General features: G+C 38.0%; 1 non-coding gene across 1 annotated transcript; it reads left to right on the top strand.

Moving 5' to 3' along the window:
• The first annotated feature begins 7,565 nt into the window (after window positions 1-7,565).
• LOC114424799 lies at window positions 7,566-7,669 on the top strand. The gene has a single exon (XR_003669099.1). It is a non-coding gene; the product is annotated as a small nucleolar RNA R71 (small nucleolar RNA).
• The last annotated feature ends 4,582 nt before the right edge of the window (window positions 7,670-12,251 follow it).

Here is a 12,251-nt window from a genome sequence, read left to right as displayed (position 1 = left end):
AAAAATAGGAAAAAATGTTGTGAACATTGCACAATTTTCCATTACATTGCATTGTTGCGTACAAAGCCTGCATTTGCTGCATTTCAAGATGAAGTTTGCATGCATCCGTGATTGAGGCCGTACCCGAATCAGATAAACATTAAAAATGCAGTATCTAGGAGAATTAAAGAAATAACAGAATTAAAACATGTTGTTTCCCCTTGATTCACAAGCAAGTCTCTTATCCTAGGATACGAGAATTTATCCCTAATCAATTCAACCACTTAATCCAACCCTAAATTAAATTACTAAGCGAAAATTAACATAAGGTTGTCATTATGTGATTAAGCAACACATACACCAAATAATCATGAACGAAACTGATCATTAAGCATGAACCTAAATTAAGCGCAGAGACAATTAATCAAGCACTAAGCATGCATGGATTAATAGCAACAAATACAGAGCAATTGGTGAAGAGGAAAAACTGATCAGAATTCAATAGTAATAACAAAACCTCAAAGAGAGTTGTGCTTGATCCTCAAGAAAAAACAACGCTGGAGACTTAGCCTTCCATTAATTAGCAGAAAATGAAATTGAAATTGGAAGCAGAAAACAAAATTGCAGATTGAAGCAGAAAATGAAATTACAGAAAACAAATTTTATTACTACGTGAACAGTGCACATGAACAGTAAAAAACTGGAATTGCAAAACCCTAAAATTATTCCTCTCAGAAATAGTCTACTCTCTCTAAAATCCTGGTGCTATTATATATGTCCTCAGCCCCAAAGTTTACAATTCTGCTTTAAAGTCCAAGCCCAAAAATGAAATAAAATAAAACTGGCCCAAATAAAATAAAATTGGATAAAATAAAATTATCCGTTCTCTTCAAGTCCATGCCGGTTCAGCCCAATTTCGGATCCAAGCTCAATTGCTTATAATTCTCCTAAAATTAAATTAAAAACACAAAATTAGTCAAGTAGGCCCAAATGATAACTGCATAATTTATTTGACAATTAAGGCTAATCCGTAATTAAAATGGTGACAAAAAGGGTTAAGAAATAGGAGAAAATAATGACACATCAAATCCCCCAACACTTAGCCTTTTGCACTCCTGGGCAAAATCAAAAGTAGAGTAATGAACAAATCCAGAGACATTTAAGAGAGACAAACAAACACAGAAACATTTACGTATTTCTCAATGAATCCCAAGGAACGAAAGGAATGGGTAACATCCAACACGTAAAGAGTTAAAGAATCAAGGCAGTCATGAAAATCATCCAAGCACCTCTAACATGGCAACACAGCCAATCAGCTCAAGAATTGAATGAAAAGTGATAAAGCCTCACAAGATATGCACTCTATCTCACAAGTGTCTAGGCTACTATTTACTCTCAAAGCACCCATGAAAAACAAACACCACATAGACTTGGCAAAACTCTAAAATTGACAACCAAACTTGCCAAACACATACACATGAGGATCAAAAGGTCTTTTAAGGTTGTAATGGGGCCAAGGACAAGGTAGAGGAAAGTATGGGATAAGTAGCTAAGACCCAACGGAATAGAGGAGCAATGGTGAATAAGTGGAAACTAAGTAAAAGTAGTAAACCCCAAAACCCAAATTAAAAATTAAGCATAAAAAGTAAACCCAAAACAAAATCAACCAAGTCCTCAAACCAATCCAAGTCTTCAAACCAAGACCTCATTTATTCAATTTCATTATTTTTTTTTGTTTTTTTTTCATTTTTTTTTGTTTTTTTAACGTGAACAATAGCATTTGAAAAATAAAGCAACAATTAGGCAATATATGTATATACATCAAGCATGGCCAAAATACATTATCAAGCATGGCCAACAAGAAAACATATCATCCAATGAAACATACCCCCCCCCCCCCCCCCACACTTATTCCCAAAACAATTCCAAAGCTCCAAAATTCCTTAAGGGTAGGGTGAGATCATGGTTTTTCACTTAAGGCTTGTAATGAGCTTCAAAATAAAGAAAGGGGAACATAGGCTCAAAGGGGCTATCAAAGGAATTAATTCAAGGTAGGCTCATTTGGCTAGAGGCTTATAAGAACAAAATGCCTAAATCATCTCCCAACATGCATGTGAAGCAAGAAGTATCAACAAGAGTCAAGCCAAGGCTATTGTGCAAGCAATCAATGGGGCAAAACACACCGAATAAAATAGATGATGATGGCTCAAATTCTCACCAAGGGTAAATCTATCACTTTCAATTCGAAATTTCAAAACTAACTTGAAATGTGGAGAAAAACAAGGATTTCAATTCACAAAATGCAAAGAAACTCCTATTTCAAAAACAATTTCCCAATACCTGTACATAACCCAAAATTCAAAGAGAAACATGCAATATTGTACACAAAACATAAAATCAAAATAAAAAAATTAACCTAGAAAATCTCCCCCCTCCCACACTTAAACAACACATTGTCCTTAATGTAGCACAATCATAAGATCAAGAGCAATAAAAAAAATCAATAAAATTGGACAAGTGCAATAAAAGTAAAGAAGGAGACAGAAAAAGAAAACTCCCTAAGTCATGGCGGAAGAGAAGTAGGGTGAAGTAAGGAGATCTCCTCCACCACTACATCCACCAAGGAAGGATTTGTGAGGAATTGTTTTAGACGGTGTCCGTTGACCTTGAAGCTCTTATCTGTGGATTCACTTTTGATCTCAATTGTACCATAAGGAAAAACATTAGTCACCACAAAAGGACCAATCCACTTTGACCTCAACTTACCACTCATGAGTTCGAGCCTAGAGTTATACAATAAAACTTTGTGTCCAACCACGAAGTCCTTCTTAGCTATCAAACTATCATGGAACTTCTTGGTCTTCTCCTTGTAGAATTTGGAATTCTTATAGGCTTCTAAATGGATCTCATCTAGCTCACTTAGTTGCAACTTCCTTTCCTCTCCAGCCTGATCAATAGAGAAGTTGCAGGTCTTTATAGCCCAGTAGGCTTTGTGCTCTATCTCTACAGGAAGAAGGCATGCCTTGCCAAAGACAACCCGATAAGGAGACATTCCTATGGGTGCTTTGTAGGCAGTCCTATGCGCCCAAAGAGCATCATCCAGCCTGGTGCTCCAATCCTTTCTGTTCGGTTGCACAATTTTCTCCAAGATCCTTTTTATCTTATTATTTGAAATCTCAGCCTGCCCATTAGTTTGGAGGTGGTAAGGTGTGGAAATTTTGTGCACGATCCTATACTTTTTGGGCAAGGAATACATGGATCTGCTGCAAAAATGGGTGCCTTGAGCACTAATGATGGCTCTAGGGATAGGGACTCCAAACCTGCAAAACAGATTAGATCTAACAAAATCCATAACAGCCTTAGCATCGTTAGTTCTGGTGGGTTTGGCTTCCACCCATTTTGAAACATAATCCACAGCAAGGAGAATATAAACAAAACCAAAAGAGACAGGGAAAGGCCCCATAAAATCTATACCCTAGACGTCAAACACCTCACAGAACAACATGGGTTGTTGAGGCATTTGTTGTCTCCATGAAAGTTAGCCGCTTGCTCTCTGAAAAGGCTCACAAGTGCTACAGATTTTCCACGCATCCTTAAAGATGGTGGGCCAATAGAAACTGCAGTCAAGCACCTTGCGAGCTGTCCTCTATATGCCAAGATGGCCACCTAGTGCAGAAGAATGACAAAATTGCAGGACCGAGTCGATCTCATGGTCTGGAATGCATCTCCTAATAACCTGGTCACTGCACAACTTCCACAAATAGGGGTCATCCCAAATATAATGCTTAGCATCGCTCTTAATTTTATCATTTTAAGCTTTAGATGCTAAGGGAGGAAAAACAGAAGCAACCAAATAATTCACAATATTAGCAAACCAAGGAGTGGGGAAGGAATCATAAATACTATACAGAATGTACAAATGGTCATCCGGAAAATCATCCAGGATGGGTGAGTCCTCAGACGCACACTCAATCCTACTCAGGTGGTCAGCCACGAGGTTCTGTGCACTGCCCCGATCACGGATCTCCAAATCAAAATCTTGGAGCCAAAGCATCCACCTGATCAATCTAGGCTTTTATTCAACTATCTTCAATAGGTACTTCAGAGCAGCATGGCCAGTATAAACAATAACACGAGTACCAAGTAAATATAAACGAAATTTCTCAAGAGCAAAAACTATCGCTAATAGCTCCTTCTCTGTGGTAGTGTAATTTGCTTGAGCAGCATCCAAAATTCTGGAAGCGTAGTAGATCACCCGAGGCAACTTATTAATCTTTTGAGCAAGGACAGCCCCCAATGTGTAATTGGATGCATCACACATTAGCTCAAATGGGGTTGTCCAATCAGGTGCCTGAATGATAGGGGTGGTAGTCACGGCACGCTTGAGGCAATCAAAAGCCTCTTTGCACCGGTCATCAAAATCAAACTCCACCTCCTTTTGCAATAGATTGGATAGTGGAAGGGCCACTTTGCTAAAATCCTTGATAAAACGCCTATAAAACCCTGCATGACCAAGAAAAGAATGAACCTCTCGCACACAAGAGGGGTAAGGCAATTGTGAAATAACAACTATTTTTGCAGGGTCTACCTTTATGCCCCTACTGGAAATGATATGCCCTAAAACTATACCTTGTTCTACCATGAAGTGACATTTTTCAAAATTCAGCACAAGGTTAGTTTCAATGCATCTATTATGAACTCTATCCAGACTATCCAAACATGCATAAAAAAAAGGATCCATAAACAGTAAAATCATCCATAAACACCTCTATGTAACTCTCTAAAAAATCACTGAAAATGCTAAGCATACACCACTGGAAGGTACCAGGGGCATTGCATAGGCCAAAGGGCATCCTCCTATAGGCAAAAGTGCCAAAGGGACAGGTGAATATGGTCTTTTCTTGATCCTCTGGAGCAATATGAATTTGTATATAACCAGAAAAACCATCAAGAATAATAGTAATGAGACTTACCTGCCAAGCGCTCAAGCATTTGATCAATGAATGGCAGGGGAAAATGATTTTCTGATTACCTGGTTCAACCTCCTATAATCAATGCAAACTCGCCAGCTGTTCTGCACTCTTGCAGGGATAAGCTAATCCTTCTCATTCTTGATCACTGTCAGGCCTGTCTTCTTAGGAACCACTTGGACTGGACTCACCCACTGGCTGTCAGAAATGGGGTAGATGATTCCAGATTGTAAGAGCTTGGTCACTTCCTTTTTCACCACATCCAGAATAACAGGGTTGAGTCGCCACTGTGGCTGTCTCACTGGCTTAGCTCCATCCTCTAAAAGTATCCTATGCATGCAGGTAGATAGGCTAATACCATGAATGTCTGCTAAAGTCCATCCAATGGCTTTCTTGTGCTTCTTGAGTACTAGCAACAACTTCTCCTCTTGCTCAGCAGCAAGGGAGGCAGAGATGATCACTAGAAATTTTTCCTTGTCCTCTAGCATACTTGAAGGTTGCTGGTAAGGGCTTCAACTCTAGTATGGGTGGTGGCTGAACAGTGGGAGGAATCAGGGTAGGAGAAGAAGAAGGTTTCTCAGCCTGTACCTCATAAAGCAAGTAAGAAGTATATGTATTTCCTGCAACATGGTTAGTGCATTCTGACTCTAAAAAATCAACATCAAGAGGTACAACACCCAGAAAATCAGAACTAGACTCAAATTCAAATTCACTCTCAGCATAAAAATCAGATACAGGATCAAATTCAAACTCAGATTCAGATTCAGATTCAATGCATAAGGAATGACAAGTATGCAGATCAGATAAAAAGGGATGTTTCCTACCATGAAGAACAAAATCAAAATCAAACATATAATCATCAAAAATCTGATCAATTATCTCAGCACGAAAAACAGAATGATCCTCAGATAGATGTTTCATGGCATCAAGAATGTTAAAGTGAACAACAATATCACCAAATTCCATAGACAATGTGCCAGCATAAACATCTATCTTGGTTCGGGTTGTTTTCTTAAATGGTCTGCCTAAAATAATTGGAACTAAACCATGGGAAAATCCCTCTTCCATATTAAGAACATAAAAATCAACAGGAAAAATAAGTTCACCAACCTGAACCAACACATCCTCTATGAAACCTGTGGGGTAAGCAACACTTCTATTTGCCAAATGAATCACCACATCTGTAGATTGCAAAGGTCCAAGAGATAAAGAATTAAAAATGGACAGAGGCATGACACTAACTGATGCTCCTAGATCTAGCATGGCATTCTCAAATTTACTGTTCCCAATAATGCAAGGTATACAAAAAGTACCTGGGTCCTTACATTTCTCAGGAATGTGAGGAACAGATTTACCTATCAATGCTGACACTTTTCTACCCGTGCTAATCCTCTCATTGCCTTTGAGCTTCCTTTTGTGGGTACACAGCTCCTTTAGAAACTTGGCATATCTTGGAATCTGCTTGATGGCATCTAGCAGAGGTATGTTTACCTCTACTTTCCTGAAGGTCTCCAAGATCTCCTTTTCCACTTCTTCCATCTTTTTGTTTGGAATTGCTTTAGGTGGGAATGGAAGAGGGATAGGAGGCTGCTACAAGTCAAAATTACTAGAAGAAGGTCCACCTACATGAAAATTTTTGTTAGCTCCCTTATGATCAGGAAGCTTTCTCTTTTGTGCAACTATCTCATCCTCTTTTTCAGGTGCAGAATGAAGCTTGATAGGTTCAGGTGTAGGTGTTGCTATTGGTGGAGGCACTTCAATTTGCTTGCCAGACCTCAAGGTGATGGCACTCACATTTTTCGAATTCTGCACAGTTTGTGAAGGCAATTTATCAGAATTTTGGGACTGAGCTTGGGTCAACTGAGTAGCCATCTGCCCCATCTGATTTGTCAGACTCTGAATGGAGGTTGTTGTCTCTTGCTAAAATTGCATATTCTGAATGGTCATTTGCCTCACTAACTCTTCTAAGGAAGGTTGAGGAGGAGCCTCAGTTGCTTGTTGTCTTTTTTGTGACTGCTGTTGCTACATTGGAGGAGGAAATATGGCTTGCTTGGACCAACAGCATTCTGGTAGGGAGGGACAGGTTGTTGTTGTTGTGGAGGACTTGCCCATCTCAGATTTAGATGATTCCTCCAACCTGGATTGTATCTGTTGCTTGAAAGGTCATAATTATTTTGCTATTGTTGGTTTTGCTGCTGAGGGGGTCTATTATAAATGTTTGCAGCATAAGCTTCAGGTTGCTGCAAAGAAGGACATAGATCTGTATGGTGATCTGCTAAGGAACATAGACCCTAGACTCTTGCAACAGGTGCAAATTCAGATTTCTAATTCATGGCAAGCTGAGTTACTAGTTTGACCAAGGCATCAAGTTTTCCCTCAAGCTTTGTATTTTCAGCAGATGAAGATGAATTTATGGCCACCTCATGGACTCCTTTAAGGACAATAGCATCATTTCTTGCACTGAATTGTTGGCAGTTGGAAGCCATCTTCCCAATCAAATTCCTAGCCTCAGCAGGATTCATATCACCAAGGGCTCCACCACTGGCAGCATCAATCATACCCCTCTCCATGTTGCTAAATCCCTCATAGAAATATTGCAGAAGGAGTTGCTCAGAAATCTGGTGGTGAGGACAGCTTGCGCACAATTTCTTGAATCTTTCCCAGTACTCATACAAGCTTTCTCCACTAAGTTGCCTGATGCCTGAAATGTCTTTTCTGATGGAAGTGGTCCTAGATGCAGGGAAGAATTTCTCCAAGAGCACCCTCTTAAGGTCATTCCAGTTGGAGATGGATCTGGGAGCCAGGTAGTACAGCCAATCTTTCGCCGCTCCCTCCAAAGAATGAAGAAAAGCCTTTACAAAGATATGATCTTCCTGGACATCAGGGGGCTTCATTGTGGAACAGACAATATGGAACTCCTTAAGATGCTTATGAGGATCTTCACCTGCAAGACCATGAAACTTGGGCAGCAGATGTATTAGTCCAATCATGAGAATATATGGAACACCCTCGTCAGGATATTGAATGCACAAGCTTTCATAAGTGAAATCAGGTGCAGCCATTTCCCTAAGAGTCCTCTCACGAGGTGGAGGTTGAGCCATGTTCTCAGTATGAAAATTAGTAGTCGAATGCTCAAAACCAAAATATTCAAAATCACCAGCAACATAATACTCAGAATGCTCAAAATGCACAGAATGACCAGGATGCACACTATGCCTAACTAATCTATGAAAGGTTCTATCTATTTCAGGATAAAAGGGTTGTATATCACCTGGATTGCCCCTAGTCATGCACTATATGTAGCAAATCATGTGTTTCTCAAACAAGCACCTGGGGAGGCTTAAAACTACAGCCATAGTCAAATGATATCCAAATGAGATGAAATTTTGTGAACAACACCCTAAAATCATGAAAAGATAGCACAAAAATTTTAAGACAAAAATTCAAAGTCTAACTATGAAAACTACCTAAGGAAAGTTTAGAAAATAAGACAATAATACTTGAAAAATAAAAAAAAAAAACTTAGTAAATGGCTGATTTTTCGAGTTTGGGAGACCCCAATCAGCACTATAGCTAGTTGTCACAGTATGGGAAATTTTTTTCTACCCCAAATAAATATATAATAATAGTCATTCTGATACCCAGAGCAAAAGTTATGGTTGTTTTAAGTTTTGCTAAAAACAAGTTCCCAAAATTTTTGTCTCTCTCAAATAATGCCACACCAAGTGCTCCTGGTATTTTTCACACAAAATATGGATCAAAAAAAGCTACCACAAAAAAAATCAGCCAAAAATAACAACTCTAGCTATCAAAACAAAAATTGCTAATTAAATTGCAAAATCAGTCGCTAGTTCCCAGTCGCTAATTACTGTCAAAGCAAAACACAAAGCTGAAACAATCGCAAAACAGTCGCTAAAAATAGTCGCTAAACAGGGGACGCGACTAAAATGCAAAATAGAACGCTACACAAAACAAAACAACTAAACACTATTATGAACCTTTGGCCCACAACTCCCCGGCAACGACGCCAAATTTGATCGAGGCCGTACCCGAATCAAATAAATATTAAAAATGCAGTATCTAGGAAGTGATCCTAGGTCGTCTCCCAATGAACAATGGTCAACCAAACGTTCATAACATATAGTAATAAAGCAGTAACGAATTGGGGGGGTTTGTTTGGTTTTGTAAATTAAACAACAAGCAAATTCAAATTAAAGAAATAACAGAATTAAAACATGTTGTTTCCCCTTGATTCACAAGCAAGTGTCTTATCCTAGGTTACGAGAATTTATCCCTAATCAGTTCAACCACTTAATCCATCCCTAAATTAAATTACTAAGAGAAAATTAACATAAGGCTGTCATTATGTGATTAAGAAACACATACACCAATTAATCATGAACGAAACTGATCATTAAGCATGAACGTAAATTAAGCGCAGAGACAATTAATCAAGCACTAAGCATGCATAGATTAATAGCAACAAATACAAAGCAATTGGTGAAGAGGAAAAACTGATCAGAATTCAATAGTAAAAACAAAACCTCAAAAAGAGCTATGCTTGATCCTCAAGAAAAAACAACGCTGGAGACTTAGCCTTCCACTAATCAGCAGAAAACGATATTGCAATTGGAAGCAGAAAATGAAATTGCAGATAAAAGTAGAAAACGAAATTACAGAAAACGAATTTTATTGCTACGTGAACAGTGCACATGAACAGTAAAAACTGGAATTGCAAAACCCTAAAATTATTCCTCTCAAAAACAGTCTACTCTCTCTAAAATCCTGGTGCTGTTATATATGTCCTCAGCCCCAAAGTTTACAATTATGCTTTAAAGTCCAAGCCCAAAAATGAAAGAAAATAAAACTGGCCCAAATAAAATAAAATTGTCTGCTCTCTTCAAGTCCAAGCCGGTTCAGCCCAATTCCGTATCCAAGCCCAATTGCTTATAATTCTCCTAAAATTAAATTAAAAACACAAAATTAGTCAAGTAGGCCCAAAATGATAAAATTACATAATTAATTTGACAATTAAGGCTAATCCGTAATTAAAATGGTGACAAAAAGGGTTAAGAAATAGGAGAAAATAATGACACATCAATCCGCATCCCAAAATCATGTTCATATTAGGCTATAAGTGCATAGATTTATCTTTATATACCACTTTCCCAAATCTAGGATGAGAGGCCCTCTCAAAGAGTCAACCTCTTGCTTTCTCATAAAGTTAAGCCATTTGGTACTATTGGCTTGTTTCGTAGGACTCAAAGTTCTCGCTTTTATCTTTCATAGGACTCAAAGTCCTCGCTTTTATCTTTCATAGGACTCAAAGTCCTCGCATTTATGCTTTCATAGGACTCAAAGTCCTCGCCTTTATCATTCAAAGACTTCAATGTCTTTTGTCAAGACTTCAATGTCTTCTTTACTTTTCAAAGACTTCAATGTCTTTTGTCAAGACTTCAATGTCTTCTTTACTTTTCAAAGACTTCAATGTCTTTTGTCAAGACTTCAATGTCTTATTTCAAAAGACTTCAATGTCTTCTTTCAAAAGACTTCAATGTCTTCAGTCATTTACTCTTTCAAAAGACTACAATGTCTTCATTTACATTTCAAAGACTTCAATGTATTTAGTCATTTATGCTTTCAAAATACTACAATGTCTTCATTTACATTTCAAAAGACTTCAATGTCTTCAATCATTTACGCTTTCAAAAGACTACAATGTCTTTATTTACATTTCAAAAGACTACAATGTCTTCATTTACATTTCAAAGACTTCAATGTCTTCAATCATTTATGCTTTCAAAAGACTACAATGTCTTCATATACATTTCAAAACACTTCAATGTCTTCAGTCATTTACGCTTTAAAAAGACTACGATGTCTTCATTTACATTTCAAAAGACTTCAATGTCTTCAGTCATTTACACTTTCAAAGGACTTCAATGTCTTCTATCTTTTACGCTTTACAAGACTTCAATGTCTTTTGTCTTTTATAGGACTCAATGTCCTTGTCTTTGTGCTTCGTAGGACTCGGTGTCCTCCGTTTCTATGCTTTGAAAAAAAAGAGAAGAGAACTTCAGATGTCTTCTACTCTATAGAACTTCAATGTCCTCATGTTTTCTCGGTATCACTTCCTTGGTTCACCAGTTGCTCGGTCGAATAGCAAGGTCGCTCGAATGAAATTAGTGTCCTTATCTTTACTTCCCTTTTATTTCCAATAAAAGATAAGTAAAGAGGGGCAACTGTCATACCCTAATTTTGTTTGGGGACTATCATTAATGATATTTTGATTCTTGCTAGCCGAATTGAGCTGTTCGACACCAGTTACCACGCAAGACAAAAGATCATTCGATGTTTTGGTCAAGGATACAAAAAATACCCAAAAGGGAGGGCAAAATGGTCATTTTAGGATTTTTTTTTCTGACCCCTGGCTCGCCCAGGCTAGCCTGGGCCCCCAAATAGCTTAGGGGTGAAGTAACCAACTCGCATGGGCAAGCAAGGTTACTTCAGGTTGAAGCAACAACTCGCCTGGGCGAGTTGCCATGACCCCTAATGCCATCTTTTGCTATAATAGGCATGAGGGAGGCTGAGTAAAGGGGTTCCAAGGTTTAGCATTGAAGGATATTGAGAGAATTGAGAGAGAAGAAGAAGAAAGAAGAGAAAACAAAGCCAAGGCACTATCAAATTGCGACCGTAATCGACTTCTACATCGTTCTTCATTCGGTGTTCTTTGTTCGTCATCCAGTTAGTTTTTTGTTTTAAGGATTTGGATGTGATCCATGTACCCTTAGGGTCCCTCTTGTTATTTTGTGCACATTCATCTTCTCATCTATCATCGGTGATCTCGTTTTCTTTGTAAAGTTCAATCTTAACTAATCACTAATGTGGTAAAGTTATCTTTAAAGAGGTTGGAAGTTAACGAACGAAACCAAGATAAAATCAAATCATAACTAACTACCTTTTATCAAATATAACTTGAGATTGTTTCAAGGTCCAATGCCTTAACGATTCTCTCCTCTTTCCAAATTTAAAAGATCGTTTCAAGGTCCAACACCTTAATGATTCTCTCCGCTTTTCAAAGTTTAAAACATCATTTCAAGGTCCAACTCCTTAAACGAATTTTGTTTGCAATTAATATCAATCTACCAAAAAACACAAAATCAATGTAACACAAAAACTTTCAGACATAAAGAACTACGTAGGTCTGAATTCCTCACCGCACCTGAGGATAAGTAGGAGCAAGGACAACACCCTTGTTGACCCCAAAAATATAAAGAAACATAAAAAGGGAAAATAAATAAT

Source organism: Glycine soja, chromosome 8, assembly GCF_004193775.1.
Source record: "Glycine soja cultivar W05 chromosome 8, ASM419377v2, whole genome shotgun sequence".
NCBI classification, from domain to species: Eukaryota; Viridiplantae; Streptophyta; class Magnoliopsida; order Fabales; family Fabaceae; genus Glycine; species Glycine soja.
Note: the sequence above shows the minus strand (reverse complement) of the source record. Positions and strands in the feature narration are given on the sequence as shown.